At 35.0% G+C, this 11,841-nt stretch overlaps 2 non-coding genes across 2 annotated transcripts; both read right to left on the bottom strand.

The window, feature by feature from the left end:
• Positions 1-8,852: 8,852 nt before the first annotated feature.
• Positions 8,853-8,925, bottom strand: TRNAK-UUU (transfer RNA lysine (anticodon UUU)). Its single transcript has one exon. It is a non-coding gene; the product is annotated as a tRNA-Lys (tRNA).
• Positions 8,926-11,275: 2,350 nt separating this feature from the next.
• On the bottom strand, positions 11,276-11,348 carry TRNAK-UUU (transfer RNA lysine (anticodon UUU)). The gene has a single exon. It is a non-coding gene; the product is annotated as a tRNA-Lys (tRNA).
• Between the last annotated feature and the right edge of the window lie 493 nt (positions 11,349-11,841).

Genomic DNA, 11,841 nt, shown 5'->3' with positions numbered 1-11,841 from the left:
TCTATAATTCTCTAAAATGTCATTACGCAATGTTGGTCTCGGCTATCTCTCTGTGGTCTTTGGTCCCTTGGTAATATTATTTTTCATAATCTTTGATCAAATTCTTTTAAAGCCCATGCATCACGTTCTAAACTTCTAATTATAAGAAATATTATTGTGCCAGAGATGATGACAACATACCATTCAATTGTTTAAATCTCATTTTTCATCTCAAATTCTTCTTGTAACATTACTCGTCTAATTAAAAATACTTTTAAGTTCAAAATATAGGTATTAATTAACTATTAAGCAAACATTTTTTTTGAGACCCACACAAGTTCCATAATAATTGCATCACTTGCTAGAGTCATAATCTCCATATTCTTTTATTCTTTTATGAGAGGAAAACTTATTAGTGGTAGAGGGACCTCACTAGTCATAATTCTTCATGGGTAACCAAAAAAAAGGAAGAGAAAAGAAATTTAAATCTGTTTTGAACCTCAAATAAAAAATAAGATAGTCCTTCTCAACAGCTAATTTTCTTGTTTCCTCTTCCTCCCATCGTGCATTTGATTTGATTGGATTGCTAAGCAACAGAACATATTGACTACGTACACTCTTCTTATTAGACTAGAACCGAGAAGACCAACCTGGAACCTTGGGAGTTGGGAGTGGAGAACTGAGAAGATTCGGTTTTCACATTACGTTAGATACAAGTTACAACGCATAGGACAAACCTATAAACGGAGATAATGTTTTAAAAAACAGAAGGGATAACTTGTAAATCTGCTTGTTCAAGGGATGTTCCACAGTCCGTTTTATTTTTGAAAACAAAAAACATTTTGCCCTATTAGTTCCTCTAATTTCAAAGCGCCGTCTGTGGGTTAAAAGCCACGCACTCTACCGGCTGAGCTAAGACGGCTTCACGTTTTACTTAAGTGAATATTGAAGTAGAGGGTTAATTGAATCGTTTAGAAATATCAGAGATGCAACCGGGGCAGATTGTGTTATGTTTACGGCCAATTGGTTTTCATGAATGGTTTACTAGTTACTTCTTCAGCGAAAAGTTGAAAACTATGGACCAAGCTCATTTATCTATGACCTGTTATACTATGTGTTTACAAAGAAAACAATTTTATTTACATGAGATATATGGAGAAATATTTGTAAATCCCATACATTTTTCTTACATACTCTGATGTCAACCCTTTAATTATCAAGTGATTTTAGGATTTGATAGTATATGTTTTGAAAATCCCCTCCTAGGAATTGGATTAAACCCAATACAGATGGGCTGTAAAGGTTCCGTTTGAAAAGAATGCAAAAATACATACAAAATAATATAAAATACAAGATTTTGTACTCTATATATTTGTATTCCCTGTTAGTCTTTTTCTTGAGCTCTATTTGAAGCAAGAGATTAAAACTGGTGCCTAATTACCACTGAGAAAGAGAGAAGCATGCCTTCTCAGAATTCCTCTAGGGTTTAGACGAACAACTCCTTTTGCCAGCAATAAGAAGTAGAGCATATGGAACTAAAGATCTATACCCACACGGATTTTTTAATAGAAATCTTGAATGTTAATATTAAACTGCAAATAAAGTGGTGCTTCTAACACATTTTTAATGGAAATTTAGAGCTCGTTTGACACAACTTTCCGAGTGGTCTTTCAGCTATTTACAAGTCGGGTAGACCAATTTTCAGTCTATTCCTATTTGGTTCATGGAAGATCTAGCTGCCAAAAGCTAGAGCGTTGAAAAGACGCAAGAACCCATTTTGAGCTGATTTTGAGAAGCTCTAAATGGAGTTTTTCGCATCTTTCATGTTTTATTCTCGTACGAAAAGATACAAAAAGATGCATAGAAAGACGTGATATACGGTGGCGATCTGATACTTTTTAATGACATGCAATTTAATATTTGTTGCTAAAATAATACATATAGTGGCGTTTCTAATATACATGTAGTAGCATTTTTAACATTTGCCCCTAAATCTCATATTTATTGACAATTCAATAAATGTCATTATAAAACATGCCACTAAATCTAGACTTTGTTGTAGTGTTTTAACTCTTTCCAAAATAAGCCTAAGCTGCGTTTGGTTGGAGTGTAAATGATGAACTGTTGCAAATTTGTGTTCCAATTCAAATTTGCATTCATTTGGCAAGGCTGCAAAAATTCATGAGGTTTTGGTGCAAAATAGTGTATAGACTAGGGTTTGTATAATAAACAAGAGTAAATATTGCTTTTAGAAAACAAAAGAAAATTTTTCTCTGATGGTTGGTCGAAGTAAATAGGTGTTCTAGTTGCATCAATTTCGAGTGTTTTCTCTAAAACCCTTGAAAAGAAAGAAAGACAGTAAATAGGTATTCTAGTTGCATCTCTTTTGCCTTTGAATCGGTAACTTTGATCTCTAGCGCTAGTTTCTAAGAAGGCATTTTTAATTCCTAGCCATACATTTTTATAAAACTAAAATCTTACTAGTAGTTGTTCTAGAAATTAAAACAAAATGTTTGTAAGCATGCAAACACTAACAAGAACAGATACATCCTATATCCTGATAAGATTTGAAGAAGATTCAGACACAGCAAGAGATTGATGTAGTCCAGTAAATTAAATCTGGTACTATAAACAAAGTTGATAAGTATAGATCTTTATGATAAAATCACAGTAAGAGATTGAGTATAAAAATAAAAGAACACAGATAAAAGAAAAACTATGAAAACAAACAATTATTCAGTAGTTTGCTAAAGCCTCAGGCCATTAAAACAGTATCCCAGAGTAGTGAATTAATATTGCTCATTCAAGTGATGTAACATCAGAATTTTCAAACTCTATATTTTGCATCATAGTTAAGTGGGGTTTTTTAAGCTTATTTTATCGATTGCCTCAACCTCAAACTGGACAATATTAACTTTTATTCTATTTGGTTGATATTCTGTCACTCACCTCTACAATGCCATTATCTTGCTTTATAGGAACAATTTAACATTAATATTGTTAAGAGAATGGAAATGATGCAGAAGGTGTTGATGAGACTGGTGGAGATGGGGTTCTTGGGTAATGGTGGAGGTAGAGGAGATCAGGGTGGAGGCAACGTTGGTATGGCGGTAGTACCTGAACTCTTGGTATGCCATTAAGTTTAACAAAATAACCCTAGGAGGTCTTTTCGATGGTTGAGATTGGAGGAAATGATTAAAACAAGTGGAGCAATGGAATCGGGTGCATCACTTAGGTGGTTTAGAACCATTAAATCATTTATATTAAATTTGAAGTATCCAACACAATGCAACGTACAAGTTTTGGGTATCATATATTATATAATTCAATTAAGATATTGTATGAAAGTATGATTCCTTCTATTCTCATTTAAGAATGGAAGGAGTTTTGATTGGGCGAGTTCAAAGAAAAAGAAGAATTTTTTCTTACTTTCTTCATTTTTCTCCTTATATCAATAACTCAATCAAAATGCAATTATTTCCAAGAACGAAATGTTTGTTATGCTTAATATCTTTAGTTTGATCTGTATCTGTCTTAATTCTGCCTTTCATTCGAGTAGTTTTTTCTTTGCCAAATTGCCCGAGGCTTACGCTATTTTCAATCCAATCGTAGATGTTATGCCAGTCATACCTGTGCTCTTTTTTCTCTTAGCCCTTGTTTGGCAAGCTGCTGTAAGTTTTCGATGAGATCTCTTTAATACTATCCTACAAACATTCATGATTTTTTCGATAAAAAAGATTTTAACAATATGGAGATCTTTCTTTAGGCCCCCTTCGCTTTTCGTAAGTTATTTATTCGAGTAAATGTAATTATCTGGGTAAGTTTTTCGTGGTATACACTTACTCAAGTGTAGGTATATATCACTCACTCAGGCCCTCAAAGGACACTCAGATATCAGGATTAATACCACAGAAGCACATATGAACAACTTGCAATCGACCCCTATGTTGCGGTGAACTTGCGATACACTGTCACTTCTGTGATGAACTCGTAATACATGAAGCAAAACCGCGATAAACCCACAGTCCACAGGGACCTATCCAAAGGACCTAAGCCCACTTGAACGTGCGGTGAAGCTACACCCATTACAATGTGCGATGAACTCATAGCCCACGAGCCCACTCTTGACGATGGGCTAGAAGGAACAGCAGGCCGAGCCCATGGCGAGGCTCGCATATGTCTAGACGCACATGAACCCACGACAAGAAAAGAACCTTGCAAGCCGCCACATGGAATTGGCAAAGTACCAACCGCTGAATGGTAACGTCACCATTATAACATAAGATTAGTTATAACGCGCATAAAAGGTAGTAACACACGTGAATAATGAGGGATCTCGAGGATAAGGAAATCCAATCCCTGAGAAGATCCTCGTGAAATATGTGGCGATACCCCAGTAGCGCATCCAATAATTGACAGCAATTCAAATATTCCCTTCCCCGATATAGAGCAAATATCCTCATCTACTACCTATGAAGATCTTGGGATCCCCTCCATAAATAGGGATCCTCCTTGTATTAGAAATCATCCGATCCCAAGCAATCTGTCACCTAATACCCCTGAGTTATCCCCATTACCCGCATCCTCAACCCAAAAGATCCTCACTTTCTAGTCCACGAGACCCTTCTCTGTCTTTCAAAGAGACCGCTCCTCATCCCAGCCTTACCGCGCCTACACCGAGTAAGTGTATTTACCCATGTTCATTTATTTCTTACGTAAATAAGGCAATGACCATTTTAGCCATAAAAATCCATTATTAAAAGGTGCATTTTTGTTCGAATCAAGTGTTAATAACTTTCGCCCTAGGTGAGAAAGTTATTACCCACCTAAGAGATGGGTATCGCTTACCCAAGTAAGTGATACATAGGAAAATAAACATTTCCTGGTCCCAACATAAATCTAAAAAAAGGAATATGGGATTTCTGGTCAATGGGAACCAAAATCCCATTGACCAACTTTCCCTCCTCTCAAAATCCAAAAAAAGAATGCCCCCTTAGTTTGGTCAAGCTCTGTCCTATTCTAAGCATTGCTATCTCATTCAAAGAAAGTGGTGCATAAGCTTGGAAGTATCTTATTCGACAACCAAAATTAAACCTTTGGCCATCTAATTAGCACGAACCTCTACTTTATTCTCCATTCCTTGATATTTCCTATAGCACCATGAATCCTCTACTTTATTCTCCATGAAAAAGAATGTGTATTAAAATAATATTTATTGAGGATCCTAGGTCCTGTTTGTATCTTTGAGCTAAATATTTTAGTTTTACAGTCTATGAGTTATGCTATAATTTGTTATAGGTTTTAGACACTAAAAGAACATTCTACACATGGTTTAAAAAACTAAAAAGGATTGTCTTCTAGTAAAGGCCAAGTGTGTCCGAAATGGATAGGGAGTCATCATAAACAAAAAACCAACTTTAGTTGACATAATAGTAAAACATTTCAATGCTAAAAATCTAAAAACCCTTGTAGATTTTCTCACTAGTAACTTCTACTCTTAGGGTGCATTTGGTTTGTGGACAGGACTAGAATCAGAATCCTCAGGAATCGGAACCGGAATCATCTATTCTTAGCATCTGTTTGGTTCAGTTAGGAATCGGAATCGGCTTCTGATTGTTGTTGTTTGGTTCAACTTGAAGCTGGAATTGGAATCGGCCAAAGTTTCCAATTTTTCCCTTGTTAAAAGAACTTCAAAAACATCCACTAATTATATATTTTCAACAAATACACACATTGGCAACCTGCTACCAAGTGCATATATGAAGAAAATATGAAAAAAAAAGAAAAGAAAAACACATTAACAAACAAAAATCACAAAAAACAATCATTCTCCACTATAAAAAAAATGTACAACAATTTCTCACAAAACCCATCTACAAAAAATTGACCCTTCAAAATCTGTAGAAAAAAGCAGCGAAGGCAACATTGAAGATGCAGGGGGATGAGATGATGAACACAATGTCAAATTATTAGAGGCAAGATCCTTGTTTTTAAGTATGAACAACTCTAGTTGATTCCCTAGCCAGAGAAGGGGTACGACCATTCACATTAGGATTCATGATGCTGAAAATCTGTCCTTCCATGGATTTAAACCCGTGACAAACTGAACATTGGGTCATTGGCTGCAGTCTATTGGTTATTCACATTTTTGTCCTTCACCACTTGTATCAGTTGCAGCAGCTAAATGGGCCTAGACTAAGGTTGCAATCTACTTAATAATATAATGTTAACTCCTGCATCAAGTTAGTACTTAATGTTAACTCCTGGAACAATCCCACTTGTCAAAGCCACCCCGCCAATCTGAAGCAAAAATGTAGTACTTAAATTACAATTCGGTAGCACAGTATTGAATTGTTTATCCTACATCTCCAATACTCACCAATTATATGCTACAAAAGAGCTTCCTCTGAAGATCTATACGCCCTGCCAATTTAGAATGAAACAGTGTTAATGATTATGTCAAGGCGCACCATCTCCCAGTAGAATACACACATACATACACAGAGAACCTACTTGTTGAAAGAATGCTAAACTAGTTATTGCCTCTACAAGACCGAGATTGTCTTCCTTCTTCAGTATGGTTGGGAAAACCGGGTAGTTATCCCAAATGGACATTCCACCATTAACACCAAGATATAAACCCTTTGACATGTCCGATCTTCTAGCGAAATCAATATGTCATGTATCTTCCAACATATCCTCGTAGTCATGAAACCTGGTGGTAAAGTAAAATAGTTATGAAGATATATAACTGATCACCAAGAACGAGGTGGTGGTGGGTACTCATCTTGAACCAAAAGCAGAGGGTAGAATAGACCCATAGGGAGGAACCTGTTTTTAAAACCATTAGAAATCAATTGAATCCTAATGCAATCCATTCTATTCTATATAAGTCATATCACAAAGGGAAGAATTGGGTTGAGGTTTGCCATTATCATCCTTCTGATAATAAGAGGCCAAATAGCCATGCCTATTTTTTGTAAGCATCAAGTATCGGAACATACCAGCAAGCAGGAAAACAAAGCTAAAACCAACAAGTGATTAATAGAAAAAATTGAAGAGAAGAGAGATCAACATGGTACTCATTTTTTATTTTCCAGAAAAACAAAAACAAAAACATGGTATTCATATTTTTTTTCAGTTCAAAATAAGTTTACTGAGCTAATTAAGGAGTTTTCAATTACAGGGGTTTTCATCAAGAAAATTTATATTGTTTTTTTTTTAAGATATTGAAACTCCTAGATTGTTTCTGCTTATTTATTTATTTATCTATCACTTATGATAATGACAATAACAACAACTATGCGATTTTTATGATACACATTGAAATATGCACCTTAAGCTGCAAAATAAAAACATAGAAGACAGTTGGAGCATAACCTTGACATAACATAAGAACATAGAAGACACAATGCACCATTTACCAATCATATGGTTCTCATTAGTAGTCTTTCATTTTGCTTCCTGAACTGCGAGTGTGATTTCATCCCAAAACTTAATACACATGAAGGTAGCACCATATCCTCAAACGAAATCAGGGTCTAGTAATATGCAAAGCAACATACACATGAGGTGCCCTTAGTTTAGAATGATTTGGGGAATTGATCTATTGGTTGAATTACTAAAAAAAAAAAAAAGAAAAGAAAACCAACAAGTGATTCCATGTCCAGATCAGGTTCATCCTGTTAAGACAACAATTCCAAGTCAGCAAAGATGTTGAAATTAAGTAAAACCATTGAGTAATCTTGAAATTAAGGTAAATAAGGTTCCGTATGTCAGCAAAAGGAAAATTAAAAAAAAAAAAAAAAAGCTTAAGTCATTCATGTCTATTTTGTCCTGACATTATGCTTGGCCTCAACTTTGCTAAATTGTGAGTTGTGACATTGATGTAACTAAAGATATCAAGCAATGCCTGATCTTCTTTGTAAAGAGTGTGTAAGGGGTTTATCTTCAATCACATCCATCTATAGGGAAATATTGGCTCCTTGGCTATATAGAATTAGAGATTTGTGTAAAACGCCATTGTTATTCAACGACAACTACGAGTTTTAGATCATTTGCCCACACAATAAAGAAAATCTTTTAGATCATTTGTTCTCTTATTACTCTATTATCTTCACCGCTTAGGCTAGGGCAACTGTTAAAACCCTCATCTCAAAATCTGAGGGGAAGCAAACTTTGGGAACCTTTGTGAAAGCTGGCTTAAGGAATCAAAAATAGATCAGAGGGAGAGGAAGAGGGGGGAGGAGTGGATCTCTTGGGTAGAGATCGTCAGCTTTTTATTTTTGCTTGTTCTTTACGATCCAAGATAGGAGAGATATTACTTGAGTTATTATATAGAATAGTAGATAGCATGTGCCATTTGTTAGGTTACTAACAATATTAGAAAGAGTAAAACAAAGGCAATTTCAGTTTTTTGGTAGCCAAAAAATAAGGAAGAAAAAGAAATTTAAATCTGTTTTGAACCTCAAATAAAAAGTAAAATAGTCCTTCTCTACAACTAATTTTCTTGTTTCCTCTTCCTCGCTCCCATTGCATTTGGTTTGATTGGATTGCTAAGCAACCGAATATATTGACTACATACACTCTTATTAGACGTTAGAACTGAGGAGGAGAAAGCTACGTCAATAATACTCCTAATTTAAGAAGTTTATGGACTCTGGACAACCTGGAATCTTGGGAGTTGGGAGTGCAGAACTGAAAATTCTGTTTTCACTCTTACGTTTGATACATGTTACAACGCATAGGAAGAACTTAGAAACGGAGATAATGTTTTAAAACAACAGACGGGATCGCTTGTAAATCGGTTTCCATAGTCCGTTTTGTTTTTTGAAAACAAATAGAACTGCATATCAGTTCCTATAATTTCTAAACGCCGTCTGTGGGAATCGAACCCACGACCACGTGGTTAAAAGCCACGCGCTCTACCAGCTGAGCTAAGACGGCTTGCGTTTTGCTTAATTGAATATTTGTTAGACGTGTAATACGAGATTATTTTATTTTGACCAACAGCTCAAGTATAACTCATACTAGACAGGCATGATTCATTAGTTGAACCGCTTAGAAAGACTATAGATGGAACCGGGACGGGTTGTGTTAGGTTTATGAACAATTGGATTTCATGAATGAAAACTATGGACCAAGCTCGTTTATCTTTGCCCTGTTACACTATGTGGTTATTATAAGAAAAACAATTTTATTTGCATGAGATATGGAGTAATAATATTTGTAATTCTTGATTATGTTGTGTTTTTATTGAAATATATGATCTCTGAATTTTTCTGTATTTGATCAAGTTTCAATAATTTTTGTGTTTCTCTATCAATTTCTGTTTATCAGTATTTTTATAATTTTTGTTATTTTCTGCAATTTCTGTTTTCTTCGATTTTCATATTTTTTGCAGTTTTTGTATTTTTTCTGCAATTTTTTTTTATTTTTCTGCAATTTATTAAATTTTTCTCTTTTTTTTCTTTGCAATTTTTTATTTTATGAATATATATATATGTTTTGACATTTTGTAAAACATAAAAAAAAAATTAGAGGGTCAAATGGGTGGATAAGGGTGGGTCAAGGTCAAAGTGGGTCACAACCCACTCTGACCCACTAACATGGGTGACAAATGGGTTAGTGGATCAGAATGGGTGGGTTGATACTCAACCTTGACCCAACCCAACCCAACCCACCCATTTGCCACCCCTTGGAAGAATGAAAATGACTTTCATTTGAACCCTAGCCCTTACGAATTAAGTGAGAGTTGGGACACAAGAGGAAATTCTTTGTTTTTGTTTTTATTTTTTTAAATACAAGAAAAATAAAAATAGAACCCATGAACCGTTGCCTGGGTCGAACGGTTTAGCAGTTCAACTGCTCAAGTGAGCGGTTTTCTGACCTTTTCAATGGGTTTTTGAACACTGACGATTTATAGTATAACCGGAACTAGAGACTGAATGGTTCTCAATTTTTCCAGTCCAACTGTCCGGTCTGGTCCAGTTTTGAAAACATTGGTTCAAACTCAAACCCATTAATTCATCAATCTCTAGAGATGGCAATTTCAGCCAAAACCGTGGGGCCCTACCCCACCCCACCCTTTAAACCACTAATTGGGGTTTGGGGAAAACCCAAAACTCTAGGGTCGGGATAGGCATGAACGATATTTGTCCACCCCGCCCTGACCCCCCGACTATATTATAAAAACATAATATATACATATATACCTAGGCAACGATGCATGGGTTCTATTTTTATTTTTCTTATATTTAAAAAAAAAAAAACAAAAAAAAAAATAATTTTTCCAGTCCGACTGTCCGGTCTGGTCCAATTTTGAAAACATTGGTTCAAAATCAAACCCATGAATTCATCAATCTCTAGAGATGGCAATTTCAGCCAAACCCATGGGGCCCTACCCCACCCCACCCTGTCCTGATCAAGGTGGGTTTTTAAACCACTGATCGGGGTTCGGAGAAAACCCAAAACTCTAGGGTCGGGATAGGTGTGAACGGTATTGGTCCACCCTGCCCTGACTCCCTGACAATATGTTAATATATGTATGTATGTATGTAATTTTTAATATATGCTAATATATATTATATTATATTATACATTTATGCTATATTATAATACATAATATAAACTAGTTCTAGGTAGATTTAAAAAAAATCAAAATTATAAATAATAAATATACAAGTAAGAATGACCCAGGTGGGGCAGGGCAAAGTCGAGGATCCTGTTCCTTGTGAGGACGGGGATGGGATTTAGATTTTTAGCCCTGTTGGGGTTTGGGATGGGGACAGGGAATTTGAATTCAGGGTTGAGTACGGGGTAGTCTAAACCCAGCCCAGCCATGCCCCATTGCCATTCCTATCAACCTCTTAGTATGGTCAAGTGTGACTTGTGGCCTCACCTAATTATTCTAATACAAAAGTGATGAAGTATATTGGACTCATCAGTTTTGGTAGAAAAACTGGGGATGCAAACAAATGGGATCCGATCAAATTTGTTCCAATCGGATCTTTTGATAGGACTTAATTTGAATTTGAATTCCATCAGATCTTCGGATCTGATTTAATTTGACTTGTTTTTTTTTTAAATTAATAAATTATTAAAAGAAAAAAATAAAATATACTAATTTAAATAAAGAAAAACAAAAAAATATAAATAGTTTATAAAAATACAATATAAATAAAATATATATATATACACACATTTATATTTATAAATATATAATACATGAATAAGGGTTATCCGAATCCGATCCATTTGCATCCCTTAGAAAAACAGTTTGATTATAATTTTAAAACGCCGTCTGTGGGAATCGAACCCACGACCACGTGGTTAAAAGCCACGCGCTCTACCAGCTGAGCTAAGACGGCTCACTGTTTTACTTAATTGAATATTAGATAGACATGTAATATGAATTTATATTTTTACCAACAAAATGAACATGGATACTTAAATACAGGCATGATTCACTAGTTGAATCGTTGTCTGATCTATTGTTTTTTAACGTCGGATATGGTGCTTTGCCCCTGTTCTCTAATAAATTAACTAAGGTAAGTTTACTGTTTGAGTGTCAATGATGAAGTTGCTATGGAGTATAGACTTAGAATGTTGCCCTTGTTCTCTAATCTCCAACTGTTGAGAGTCAAGAATGTCCAAAACCAATTTAAAGAAATACAAAAACAGAGAGAACACATGGGGAAAGAGTCAATATGGAGTATAGACTTAGAATACCAATATTCGATTGATTTGAATTTGAACTTATTGCTTGGAGGTAAGAAACTCTCAAACATACATGCTCAATTATGTGGATTTAAAAAAATAAAAAATTCCAAAATTTGTAAAAATATAAAGGTGATTTTGAAG

The sequence above is a fragment of the Nelumbo lutea genome, chromosome 5, assembly GCF_056320005.1.
Source record: "Nelumbo lutea isolate HS-2025 chromosome 5, American lotus-T2T, whole genome shotgun sequence".
In the NCBI taxonomy this organism is placed as follows: Eukaryota; Viridiplantae; Streptophyta; class Magnoliopsida; order Proteales; family Nelumbonaceae; genus Nelumbo; species Nelumbo lutea.
The sequence above is the reverse complement of the archived record's forward strand: the minus strand, read 5'-3'. Positions and strand labels throughout refer to the sequence as shown.